At 47.9% G+C, this 14,282-nt stretch overlaps 1 protein-coding gene and 1 long non-coding RNA gene across 3 annotated transcripts in view; one reads left to right on the forward strand and one right to left on the reverse strand.

The window, feature by feature from the left end:
- The window catches only part of LOC134949353 (uncharacterized), a 93,067-nt gene that overhangs the window by 64,442 nt on the left and 14,343 nt on the right, over positions 1–14,282 (forward strand). The window contains exon 1 of one of the 2 annotated variants that reach the window (XR_010183146.1): positions 13,835–14,031. The exons of the other annotated variant lie outside the window; for it this stretch is intronic. This is a non-coding gene — a long non-coding RNA (uncharacterized LOC134949353). Of the gene's footprint in view, positions 1–13,834; positions 14,032–14,282 lie in introns of those variants that run through there. 2 annotated transcript variants of the gene reach the window in all.
- The window catches only part of EHD2 (EH domain containing 2), a 75,183-nt gene that overhangs the window by 47,312 nt on the left and 13,589 nt on the right, over positions 1–14,282 (reverse strand). The gene's annotated exons all lie outside the window — the stretch shown is intronic.

Consider the following 14,282-nt stretch of genomic DNA (forward strand, 5'->3'; position numbering starts at 1 on the left):
AAGTGACGGGGAACCCCAATTAGTGCACAGTGTCCCCTCGCATGGCTCGCTTGGCTCGCCATGCTTCGGGTTACCGATACCAATTGTAGTCCACGTGGACCGTAAAGTATAAAAAAAAAAAAAAAAAAAAAAAATTTGAAAAACTCATGTTGACCTTTGTACATGTCGACCTAGTACATGTCGATCAATAGTGGTCAACCTAATGGCTGTCAACCGAAGTGTTGTCGGCCTAATGACCGTATCCCGGATTATAGATGGATGGAACGTCTACCACAATGGGCGCTAGGTGTTTCTGAAACAAAACTTTGAGCAAATTCATACAAATATAACAAATTTACTGTACACGGTGATCCAAAAGCACTCGATCAATAAAACAGAAACAAAAGGACCTCTTTCCGGCAGCAAAGCTTGGGAGCCTACCTGGAGAGCTTATCTGGAAAAGCACTCAGCAAAATACCACCAGCGGCTCCATACCTTGAAACTGGGTAAGAAGAATACCCCACAAACTTTTCATGGAACCATAGAACAATTCTTCAGGGACCCGCAATAGTACTTTTTTAATTGGTGACAGGCGTCATCTGTATCACCTATCTTTTTGTTTGTTTTATTTTGCTTTTGGATCATCGTGTACAATAAATTTGTTATAATTGTATGAATTTGCTCAAAGTTTTGTATTAGAAACACCTAGCGCCCATTGTGGTAAATGTTCCGTACAACCACCGAAATCGTTGCCTACGCACATGGGGCCTAATTCAGACCTGATCACTCGTTAGCAATATTTTTCAGCACTGCGATCAGATAGTTGCCGCCTACAGGGAAGTGTATTTTAGCAGTGCAAGTGTGCGATCGCATGTGTAGCCGAGCGGTACAAAAAAACTTTGTGCAGTTTCTGAGTTGCCCAGAACTTACTCAGCCGCTGCGATCACATCAGCCTGTCCAGGGCCGGAATTGACGTTAGACACCTGCCCTGCAAACGCCTGGACACGCCTGCGTTTTTCCAAACACTCCCTGAAAACGGTCAGTCGCCACCCACAATCGCCGTTTTCCTGTCAATCTCTTTGCGATCGGCTGCGCGAATGGATTCTTCATAAAACCCATTGCACTGCAACGATCCGCTTTGTACCCGTGCGACGCGCATGCGCAGTTCTGACCTGCTCAAAGCGCTGCACAAACAGCTAGTGTCCGATCAGGTCTGAATTAGGCCCATGGACAGAGATTGAAATTGTGAACAGATTGATACGTCCATTGACGGATCTCTCTTTGCGTGAATTGGGTTTTGCTGTGCGGCCACTGGGCAGCTACCAGTTCATCACAGGGAACTGATCCAGGAGTGCCATGGGCATACTTGCCTACCCTCCCGGAATGGCCGGGAGGCTCCCGAAAATCGGGTGACCCTCCCAGCGTCCCGGAAAGGTGGGCGAGCCTCCTGCTTTCCCCCTCGGCCGCCCGCAGCAGAGAACAAGCGGGCGGCCCGAGGGGGTCCGATGACGCGATTCGCGCTGAATCGTGTCATCGTAGCTCCGCCCCCCGCTATGCAGCGCTTCATTTCTCGGCACAGCACAGCGGGGGGTGGAGTCACGATGACGTGACCCTGATGCAACGCCCCCGGACCGCCCATCCTGCTGCCAGCCACGCCCCGAACCGCCCATCATGCTGCCAACCACGCCCCCATACACCTACAACGCTGCCTCCTCCCGGAGGAGGAGGCAGCAAAGTAGGTAAGTATGGCCATGGGAGTATCATGGGCTTGTACTGTGACTTCTGTGTTTGTTGGCGGCATGTGGATGGAGATGGGAAACGTGTTTTAGATGGATTTTTTGCACCCATCATGGGGGGTGGGAGTAAGTAATCCCAATACTAATGGTGACAGCTGCAGATGGAAAAACATTGATGGTGCATTCATATGAAGAATACTGAGGAAGGGAAACGTTTGCTCCTGGGACAAACCATGTTGCAATAAGAGGGGTGCAAGCAGGGGCGTTTAAACAGAGGAGGGGGCCCATGTGCACCTCCGGATGCCCCCCCCTCCTCTGCACGTCGCAGTAGTCTCCGGCTTTGTGCTGGAGTCTACTGCGCATGCGCAGGTCTCCAGAAACATGGTGCCCGCCATGTTCCGGAGACCAAAATCACTACTGCGCATGAGCTGCGGCCATTTTGGTGGCAATTTTCGCCGAGACTGCAGCGCCCTACGCTGGACTCCGGAAAGGTATGTATTAAAAATGGGTGCAGTGCATGTGTGTGGGCCCCTCCTGGTCCCAGGGGCCCATGTGCACAGCACACATTGCACCCATTATAGAAATGCCTATGGGTGCAAGGCATTTATTTTTTGCATGCAAGAGAATGACTGATTGTTGTAGCAAACATGTTTGTAAGCAAAGCCATAAAGCAAGCAACTGGGCAAAACCATGCCGCACTACAGATGGGGATGGAGGTTTAAATAAGCCAGTGTCCAGGCATTGGTACATTTCTATAATGGGTGCAACCGCAGCAAAAAATGACAGGAAAAATGGCCGCTGTTTAGTCGCGGGAACCTGACAGGAGCCATGTTTCCGGAGACTTGCGCATGCACAGTAGATTCTGTCATAATGCCAGAGTCTATGGCGCCGTAGAGGGTAAGGTGCCCATACGGAGTACGCACACAGGCCCCCTCCCCTGTTAATCCACTCCCGGTGTCCAGGCCTATAATTTGCACCAACCAGAGGTAATGATTAGTAGCAAACCAGGGGGTATATTTACTAATATTCGTGTTTTAGCCGTTTTTAAGGGTGTTTAAACTCGAATGGTATCGGGTGCATTTTACTGCAACTTTTTGAATCCTGATACGGTCATTTACTAAGCTGCCGAGTTTGCAACATTCGTCTTTTCCGATGTCGATGTGATTCGTAATGTCAGGCAGTGTTTTACGGGAGTGATGAGTAAAACACTGCCTGACAAAACACAAGGAATCCCGGCCGGATCTGTGAGATCCGTGCAGGGCTTCATTGTGCACCTTTAAAAAAAAAATGGAAGTGTTAAAAATCAAGAAAAAAAATTGCGTGGGGTCCCTCCTCCTAAGCACAACCAGCCTCGGGCTCTTGCAAAAATATGGGGAAAAAATTGACAGGGGTTCCCCCATATTTTAACAACCAGCACCGGGCTCTGTGCCTGGTCCTGGTGCCAAAAATACGGGGGACAAAAAGCGTAGGGGTCCCCCGTATTTTTAACACCAGCACCGGGCTCCACTAGTCAGAGAGATAATGCCACAGCCGGGGGACACTTTTATATAGGTCCCTGCGGCCCTGGCATTAAATCACTAACTAGTCAGCCCTGGCCGGGGTACCCTGGAGGAGTGGGGACCCCTTAAATCAAGGGGTCCCCCCCTCCAGCCACCCAAGGGCCAGGGGTGAAGCCCGAGGCTGTCCCCCCAATCAAAAGGGCTGCGGATGGGGGGCTGATAGCCATGTGTAAAAATAAGAATATTGTTTTTTGTAGCAGTACTACAATTCCCAGCAAGCCTCCCCCGCAAGCTGGTACTTGGAGAACCACAAGTACCAGCATGCGGTGGAAAAACGGTCCCGCTGGTACTTTTAGTACTACTACAAAAAAATACCCAAATAAAAACAGAACTCACACACCTTGAAAGTAAAACTTTATTACATACATGCACACCTACATTCACACATGCTTACCTATGTTCACACGAGGGTTGGTCCACTTCTCCAAGTAGAATCCATGGGGTACCTGAAAATAAAATTATACTCACAAAAATCCAGTGTAGATTGGTCCTCTTCTGAGCTTGTAATCCACGTACTTGGCAAAAAAACAAACCGAAAAACCCGAACCACGCACTGAAAGGGGTCCCATGTTTACACATGGGACCCCTTTCCCCGACTGCCGAGACACCCCGTGACTCCTGTCACAGAGGGTCCCTTCAGCCAATCAGGGAGCGCCACGTCGTGGCACTCTCCTTATTGCCTGTGCGCTCCTGAGCTGTCAGTCAGGCTGCGCACGGCAGAGATACAATGTAGCGCATAGGCGCTACATTGTATCCAATGGTGGGAACTTTGCGGTCAGCGGTGAGGTTACTCGCGGTCAACCGCTGACCGCAAAGTTCCCACCATTGGATACAATGTAGCGCCTATGCGCTACATTGTATCTCTGCCGTGCGCAGCCTGACTGACAGCTCAGGAGCGCACAGGCAATCAGGAGAGTGCCACGACGTGGCTCTCCCTGATTGGCTGAAGGGACCCTCTGTGACAGGAGTCACGGGGGGTCTCGGCAGTCGGGGAAAGGGGTCCCATGTGTAAACATGGGACCCCTTTCAGTGCGTGTTCGGGTTTTTCGGTTTGTTTTTTTTGCCAAGTACGTGGATTACAAGCTCAGAAGAGGACCGATCCACACTGGATTTTTGTGAGTATAATTTTATTTTCAGGTACCCCATGGATTCTACTTGGAGAAGTGGACCGACCCTCGTGTGAACATAGGTATGTGTGAATGTAGGTGTGCATGTATGTAATAAAGTTTTACTTTAAAGGTGTGTGAGTTGTTTTTATTTGGGTATTTTTTTTGTAGTAGTACTACAGGTACCAGCGGGCCTGTTTTTCCACCGCATGCTGGTACTTGTGGTTCTCCAAGTACCAGCTTGCGGGGGAGGCTTGCTGGGACTTGTAGTACTGCTACAAAAAAACAATATTCTTATTTTTACACATGGCTATCAGCCCCCCATCCGCAGCCCTTGGATGGGGGGGGACAGCCTCGGGCTTCACCCCTGGCCCTTGGTTGGCTGGAGGGGGGGACCCCTTGATTTAAGGGGTCCCCACTCCTCCAGGGTACCCCGGCCAGGGATGACTAGTTAGTGATTTAATGCCAGGGCCGCAGGGACCTATATAAAAGTGTCCCCCGGCTATGGCATTATCTCTCTGACTAGTGGAGCCCGGTGCTGGTGTTAAAAATACGGGGGACCCCTACGCTTTTTGTCCCCTGGATTTTTGGCACCAGGACCAGGCGCAGAGCCCGGTGCTGGTTGATAAAATATGGAGGAACCCCTGTCAATTGTTTCCCCATATTTTTGCAACCAGGACCGGCTCAAAGAGCCCGAGGCTGGTTGTGCTTAGGAGGGGGGACCCCACGCAATTTTTTTTAAAGTTTTTACACTAAACGACCCTTTCCCATAGATAACCATGCACAGATCTCACTGATCCGTGCATGATTATCCAAACTCGCCAGGAAAAAGCAGGTCTATTTTTTTGCTGCTTTTTTTAACGAATCGCAAAAAAAAAACACCCGCACTTGAGCATTCAGAGACTAACACCCAAATACGAATGAATAGTGAATACCCATGTTGTATGAAATAACAGCCGCATTTGACCGATGGGCTGTTCATTCGTATTTCTGAACTTAGCATTGAAAACCATTACGAATAGCCCAAACACTGCCGAGATTTGTGTTTAGTGAATTCCCGTGTTGGGACTTAGAAAAAAAAACACAAATCGGTCAAACTCGGATTATTAGTAAATATAGGCCCAGGTGTACAGATAGGGGTCGGTGGACCGCAGAGATGTGTACAACTCGGTGTGTGGGCAAAAATCTATATATTTAATCAGCTAAGCAATTTTTGTGTGACTCCGCAATGACAACACCAATGTAGATGGTTAAGGTGTCATTCGATAGGGTGTGTGATGTAGGCAGGGTCGCAGAATTTTGATAAGTGGTCAGGTTGTTGAGGAATAGCGAGTCAAAGGTGTCTATTTACTAAGCCTTGGACGGAGATAAAGTGGACAGAAATAAAGGGGTACATTTACTAAGCAGTGATAAGAGCGGAGAAGTGAGCCAGTGGAGAAATTTCCCCATCAACCAATCAGCAGCTCTGTATCATTTTATAGTACGCAAATGATAGATGTTACTTCAGTGCTGATTGGTTGCCATGGGCAACTTCTCCACTGGCTCACTTCTCTGCTCTTATCACTGCTTAGTAAATGTACCCCAAAGTACCAGCCAGTCAGCTCCTAACTGCCATGCCACAGGCTGGGTTTGAAAATGACAGTTAGGAGCTGGTTGGCTGGTACTTTATCTTCATCAACTTTATCTCCATCCAATGCTTAGTAAATAGACACCTAAGTCCTGATTTTTTCCCATAGAAAAAGCATTGAGTGGGGGGTGCGTGCTTTTTCCCTCCGTGTTGTAAATTGCAGAGAGGCCCTTGCCAATTTTTTCTGCCCTACATTCCGTAGCTATAATGAATTGTTTCTAACACTGTCAGGATGCAGTAAACTTTAGATGAACACATTGTAGAATACTCAATAAAAAATGTTTTGCTTGATTTCGAGCAGGCGGCTAACTAGTATGTGTTTATTCCAGCAAAGCCGGAGCATCTACTGCCAATTTGTGTTCAACTCTGCATCCGGCCCTTTAACTGGAGGCAATAATAAAACAAAATAAAAGGAGAAGGCATCTCCATTCTCCTCCCTCATGGATTCTATTCACATTCACTGGTTCCCAAATACTGAGGAGCCTCTGGCTAGTGCCCGTGCTCTGACTAAGATCACCCCTTGCAGTATACAGGGCTTGGATACGTGGACTTGCCAGGGCAGATCAGCAGGCCACCATATGAGAGTGTCACTTTGACTCCATGTAGCTAATGAAGACGTGGAGAAGTGTCGGTACTGCTCGCCGCGGGCTCTCTCTCCCCGCTTGGGGAACACCCGTGTTTGTGCTGCTACTAAGCAACAATCCAATACAGAGTGCAGAGAAGGGGAGGGGAGGGATGCCCTTGCTGACAGGAGGGGGATAGACAGTATGGGCACAGTATCCCGGCTGGGCTTCTCCTCAAACGTTTGTGTAATCATCTCTCCAACCTACTGACACCATTATCACTCAGAGTGCAAAGAGTTAACCCACAGCAGCTAGACGGTGTTACCCAACACTGGACATTAAACAGAGCCTTGATTCATGTTTAGCACAGCTATAAAAAACATAGCAACGGAGGTCTGGAAAGAAGTGGGCAACATTTTGGAAGCTTTAGAAACAGACTGCCATCCCTTACATGTATAACTGTACAGAGCCTAACACTGCCAGACTGCCATCCCTTACATGTATAACTGTACAGAGCCTAACACTGCCAGACTGCCCTCCCTTACATGTATAACTGTACAGAGCCTAACACTGCCAGACTGCCCTCCCTTACATGTATAACTGTACAGAGCCTAACACTGCCAGACTGCCATCCCTTACATGTATAACTGTACAGAGCCTAACACTGCCAGGCTGCCATCCCTTACATGTATAACTGTACAGAGCCTAACACTGCCAGGCTGCCATCCCTTACATGTATAACTGTACAGAGCCTAACACTGCCAGGCTGCCATCCCTTACATGTATAACTGTACAGAGCCTAACACTGCCAGGCTGCCATCCCTTACATGTATAACTGTACAGAGCCTAACACTGCCAGGCTGCCATCCCTTACATGTATAACTGTACAGAGCCTAACACTGCCAGGCTGCCATCCCTTACATGTATAACTGTACAGAGCCTAACACTGCCAGGCTGCCATCCCTTACATGTATAACTGTACAGAGCCTAACACTGCCAGGCTGCCATCCCTTACATGTATAACTGTACAGAGACTAACACTGCCAGACTGCCCTCCCTTACATGTATAACTGTACAGAGCCTAACACTGCCAGACTGCCCTACCTTACATGTATAACTGTACAGAGCCTAAAACTGCCAGACTGCCCTCCCTTACATGTATAACTGTACAGAGACTAAAACTGCCAGACTGCCCTCCCTTACATGTATAACTGTACAGAGACTAACACTGCCAGACTGCCCTCCCTTACATGTATAACTGTACAGAGCCTAACACTGCAAGGCTGCCATCCCTTACATGTGTCACTGTACAGAGACTAACACTGCCAGACTGCCCTCCCTTACATGTATAACTGTACAGAGCCTAACACTGCCAGGCTGCCCTCCCTTACATGTAATACTGTACAGAGCCTAACACTGCCAGGCTGCCCTCCCTTACATGTGTCACTGTACAGAGCCTAACACTACCAGGCTGCCCTCCCTTACATGTATAACTGTACAGAGCCTAACACTGCCAGGCTGCCCTCCCTTACATGTGTTACTGTACAGAGCCTAACACTGCCAGACTGCCCTCCCTTACATGTGTTACTGTACAGAGCCTAACACTGCCAGACTGCCCTCCCTTACATGTGTTACTGTACAGAGCCTAACACTGCCAGGCTGCCCTCCCTTACATGTAATACTGTACAGAGCCTAACACTGCCAGACTGCCCTCCCTTACATGTGTCACTGTACAGAGCCTAACACTACCAGGCTGCCCTCCCTTACATGTATAACTGTACAGAGCCTAACACTGCCAGGCTGCCCTACCTTACATGTGTTACTGTACAAAGCCTAACACTGCCAGGCTGCCCTCCCTTACATGTGTTACTGTACAGAGCCTAACACTACCAGACTGCCCTCCCTTACATGTATAACTGTACAGAGCCTAACACTACCAGACTGCCATCCCTTACATGTAATACCGTACAGAGCCTAACACTGCCAGACTGCCATCCCTTACATGTAATACTGTACAGAGACTAACACTGCCAGACTGCCCTCCCTTACATGTAATACTGTACAGAAACTAAAACTACCAGACTGCCATCCCTTACATGTATAACTGTACAGAGACTAACACTGCCAGACTGCCCTCCCTTACATGTATAACTGTACAGAAACTAACACTACCAGACTGCCATCCCTTACATGTATAACTGTACAGAGACTAACACTGCCAGACTGCCCTCCCTTACATGTATAACTGTACAGAAACTAACACTACCAGACTGCCCTCCCTTACATGCGTTACTGTACAGAGCCTAACACTGCCAGACTGCCCTCCCTTACATGTATAACTGTACAGAGCCTAACACTACCAGACTGCCATCCCTTACATGTAATACTGTACAGAGCCTAACACTGCCAGACTGCCATCCCTTACATGTGTTACTGTACAGAGCCTAACACTGCCAGACTGCCCTCCCTTACATGTATAACTGTACAGAGCCTAACACTACCAGGCTGCCCTCCCTTACATGTATAACTGTACAGAGCCTAACACTGCCACACTGTCCTCCCTTACATGCGTTACTGTACAGAGCCTAACACTGCCAGGCTGCCCTCCCTTACATGTGTTACTGCACAGAGCCTAACACTGCCACACTGTCCTCCCTTACATTTAATACTGTACAGAGCCTAACACTGCCAGGCTGCCCTCCCTTACATGTAATACTGTACAGAACCTAACACTGCCAGGCTGCCCCAAAACGCGTCCGAATCCAAAACACGGCCGCGGAACCGAATCCAAAACACAAAACCCGAAAAATGTCCGGTGCACATCACAACTTACAACTATTACTGTACAGAGCCTAACACTGCCAGGCTGCCCTCCCTTACATGTAATACTGTACAGAGCCTAACACTGCCAGACTGCCCTCCCTTACATGTAATACTGTACAGAGCCTAACACTGCCAGACTGCCCTCCCTTATATGTAATACTGTACAGAGCCTAACACTGCCAGACTGTCCTCCCTTGCATCTATTACTGTACAGAGCCTAACACTACCAGACTGCCCTCCCTTACATGTAATACTGTACAGAGCCTAACACTGCCAGACTGCCCTCCCTTATATGTAATACTGTACAGAGCCTAACACTGCCAGACTGTCCTCCCTTGCATCTATTACTGTACAGAGCCTAACACTGCCAGACTGCCCTCCCTTACATGTAATACTGTACAGAGCCTAACACTGCCAGACTGCCCTCCCTTATATGTAATACTGTACAGAGCCTAACACTGCCAGACTGTCCTCCCTTGCATCTATTACTGTACAGAGCCTAACACTGCCAGACCGTCCTCCCTTGTATCTATTACTGTACAGAGCCTAACACTGCCAGACTGCCCTCCCTTGCATCTATTACTGTACAGAGCCTAACACTGCCAGACTGCCCTCCCTTACACACATGGTTGGACTGGCCCACAGGGGTACAGGGGAGAAACATGGAGCCCGCCATGTTCCAGAGACTAATTTCTCTACTGCGTATGCATGGCAGCTATTTTTGCGGCAGCTGCAGTGCCCGACGCGAGACTTCTGTCTGTCTCTCTCCCTCTCATGCTCCCCTCTTTTTCTCCCCATCTCACTCTCTTTCTGACACTCTCACTCTTTCTCTCTTGCATCTCACCCCTCTCTTTTTCTCTATCACCCTTTCTCTCTCGCCTTTCTTTCCTTCTCTCTCTCCCTGACACCTTCTCTCTCGCTCCCCTCTCTCTCCCTGACATCCTCTCTCTTCCCCTCTTTTTCTCTCATTCTCTCTCTTTCCCTAAAACCCTCTCTCTCTCTTGCACAGACACTGTCTCTCTATCTCCCTGATATCCCCTCTATCTGACACCCACTCTCTCTTTCTCTGTCTCTTTCTCACTCCTCTCTCTCTCTCTCCCCCTGACACCCTTTCTCTCTCTCTCTGTCACCCTCTTTCTCGATGTCCCTCTTATCTCTTTCTCCCACTTTCTCTCTCTCTGACACCCTCTTTGTCTCTCTCTCCTGCTCCCCTAAGGGGCAATGCAGTGGCAGCGGTGGGATGCAGAGTCAAATTTATTGGTGGGGCCCCCTACACATTTGTTGCCCTGGGGCCCCCCACTAGCCTTAGTCCGGCCCTGTACATGACTATAATATATCATTGCCAGACTGCCCGTCTCACACCTGAATATAATCTGTCATTGCCAGACTGCTGCTAATGTACCTTCCCCGCTTTCTCACATGTAGAATAATTATGGCTACTTGCATAGACATATGCAGACACATCATGAATTCTCATCATACCAAGTGGTAACCAATCTCCTTCAGCAGAACGAGGGCATAGAAAGTGCTTCTGGCTCCCATTACTTGGTGTTTACACATGGGAGCCAGTAGGCAGGGAGCCAGAGCTATAACCACTCCTAACTAGAGGAGATATTTCCATAAACAATAGCGGATTATGTTTAGATCAGTTAATGGGTGCAAATTCCTGCTGGCCTTTGCCCTTCCCTTCTCCAAGAACACAGGATGGGACATCCTGCTCTGCACTGTGTCTGACCCAGCTCAGTGGACATTTCTCCATAGACGTCACCTATCCTTGCGTCAGGAGCTGCCCAAATAGCATCACTTAATGGATTCCAAGTAATGTACAATGCGAGACGAATAATCACCATCTGAACTTCTCCCTTGTACACTTCCTTCTCCCTTGTAGTTGTATGTAGCATACATATACAGTCGCACCTGATTCAGAGCCAGGAGTAAATAAAAATAAAGGAGCAACCCCATGCTGCAATGCTGTATGTCATTGTTTTTGCATTGTATCCAGTTGCAGCTGGGTGTATACCTCTCCCCTACTAACTGCCACACAGAAGAACCACATTAGGCACGTGAAGGGGGCGACACTTGGATGCTTGTGTTGGTACTGTCAGCCCAAAAAGTACCGGAAACTGCAAAATATGTCCATTCTACTGTACTATATGCCATCTGAATAGAGTGTAAATAGATAGGATTTACACTAATACCCCTTTTACACCAACCAGCATACAACACGGGTTATTGAACGTGAACGCGCATAACCCGTGTTGCTGGTTGGTGTAAAAGGGCCGAGTTGGAATAATCTGAGTTGAGTGACCCAGTATTCCAACTCGGGTAGCTTGCAGGGTTTAACATGGGTTCAACCCGGCAAGCTGTGCTGTGTAAACGGAAGCTGGGTCGACGCGCCTGGTTCCCGTTCACAGTGTATGGAAGGGCGGTGATCTCCCAGCGTCACCCCCCGCCGCATCACCGGCAACGTTACCAACCCGGCAATATGCTCGGGTTAGTGACTACAGTAGGAAAGTGGGCTGACGTGGGTTGCAGCTGGGTAGCACCCGTGTCAGGCTCCCGGCTGCGACCGCGTTTCTAGGTGTAAAAGGGGTATCACTTACAAAGCCCTCACCCACTCCTCTCCCATTTACATCTCTGACATTATCTCCCTTTACATTCCCATCCGTCCTCTTCGCTCTGCTAATGCACGCCGACTCTCCTGCCTACAGATTACTTCCTCGCACTCCTACAGTATCTCCAAGATTTTTCACGTGCTGCTCCCTTTCTCTGGAATTCCCTACCTCTCCCCCTCAGACTCTCCACCTCTCTACAACACTTCAAACGGGTTCTCCATACCCACTTCTTCGCTAAACCCAGCCAAATCTTATCCTAACCCTCTGTTCCACGCTCTCTATGTACCCCGTCTGTGTCATCCCTGTCTGTCTGCCCCTTCCCTTTAGAATGTAAGATCTTACGAGCAGGGCCCTCTTCCCTTTTCTTACTTTAATAATCTTCAACTGCACCAAATCCTGCAGTCTTCTGCCACCTGATACTTATCACAATGTCATCTGCTGATGTAACTATGTTTGTTTACCCTGTACTTGTCCTATACTGTCTTCAACTGTATGTCGCTGTTTTCCTGTTTTGATCATTTGTTTATGTACGCTGTAATTGGGTGCTGCGGATCGCTTGTGGCGCCATCAAATAAAGGATAATAATAATTATAGGACATGTACATACTGCCCCTATAAGCTGTCCTACTAAACATGTATACATAATTAAAAATAAAAAAATGTCAGTTAGTGGCTTTTTTAAATTATTCTATTAAATCAGCAAATGAGGGCTTATAACCAATCAATAAAAATAATAAGATAAGACAAGTGGGGGGCTGCCTGCTGTGCATAGGGGCGCCCACACTCCTAAATTCCCCACTGGGAAGGGGGGGTTTACACAGTAGCATGTACCGTTTTGGTCGCCATGGCACCATATCCCTGTATGTTATGTATATAAGGCAACAATTTTCTGAAACATTTCCCTGTTAAATTCTTTCCCTTCTCTGACGGAATGTCCCACAGACTCTTGGGTTTTTGACCAAGTGGGCCGTGAGGTTTCATAATGACCCAAATGGTCATTTGTGACCTCATACTTTGTGTTATCAAGCCTCAGAGGCGGCCACTATTCATACCTTCTACGAAAGGCAAAGTAGGTAAGTCTACTACAATTTGTCCCCACTCAGTCCACATTGCATATCCATTAATTCATAGCCTATATGTTGTATCATACATTGTATTTATCACAGATAACGCTGGTGAAATCCACTGGGTAACAATTGCGTTTATTGAAACAGCTGCATTCATAAGTAGATTTATCACCCTTACTGAAACAGAATATAGAATGTAGAACATGCTCTATTTACAATATACATAGGCATGTATGTGTTCTACAACAGTGTCCAAAACTTGCTATAGATTGGGATATTCTCAGTATCATGAAGGAGACGATTTGTGTGAATATTGATTACAGCTAAAATGTAGTTGTACTTTCCAGGATCTCACATATTACTTCCTAAGCCAGTTCTTTGCCGGATTAATTGCCAACCAATCTAGGACTTAATTGATTACTTGCCAGGCTAGAATCACCATCATTACCTGCAAAGCTACAAAGTGCCCTAATTAAAAACCATGCTGGGCATCCCACCTGATTATCTGCCAAGCTTGGAGCACATCTGGTTACCTGGCAGAATAGGAGCTCACCTGATTACCTGCCAGGCTAGGAGCACCTGATTACTTGGCAGGCTAGGATCTTACCAGATTACCCGGCAAGATAGGAGCTCATCTGATTACCTACAAGGCTAGGACCTCACCTGATTACCTGGAACGCTTGGAGCTCACCTGATTACCTGCCAGGTTAGGATCTCACCTGATAACCTGCCAGGATAAGAGCACACCTAATTACTTGGCAGGATATGAGCTCACCTGATTACCTGGCAGGCTAGGAGCACCTGATTACTTGGCAGGCTAGGATCTTACCTAATTACCTGGCAAGCTAGGAGCTCATCTGATTACCCACAAGTCTAAGATCTCACATGATTACCTGGCGAGGTATGACCTCATCTGATTAGCTGCCAGGTTAAGAGATCTCCAGATTACCTGCCAGGTTAGTAGATCACCTGATTACCTGTCAGGAGAGTAGATCATCTCTTTAATTGCCAAGCTAGTAACTTATCTGATTACCTTTCAGGCTAGGAACCCACATGGTTACCTGCCAGGATAGGACCTTATCTGTTTATCTGTCAGGCTAGTATCTTATTTGATTACCTGCAAGGCTAGGAGCTTACCTGATTACCTGCCAGGCTAGGAGCTCACCTGATTTACTAGACAGGCTAGGACTACAAATGCTCACTAGAT

This window comes from Pseudophryne corroboree, chromosome 8, assembly GCF_028390025.1.
Source record: "Pseudophryne corroboree isolate aPseCor3 chromosome 8, aPseCor3.hap2, whole genome shotgun sequence".
NCBI classification, from domain to species: Eukaryota; Metazoa; Chordata; class Amphibia; order Anura; family Myobatrachidae; genus Pseudophryne; species Pseudophryne corroboree.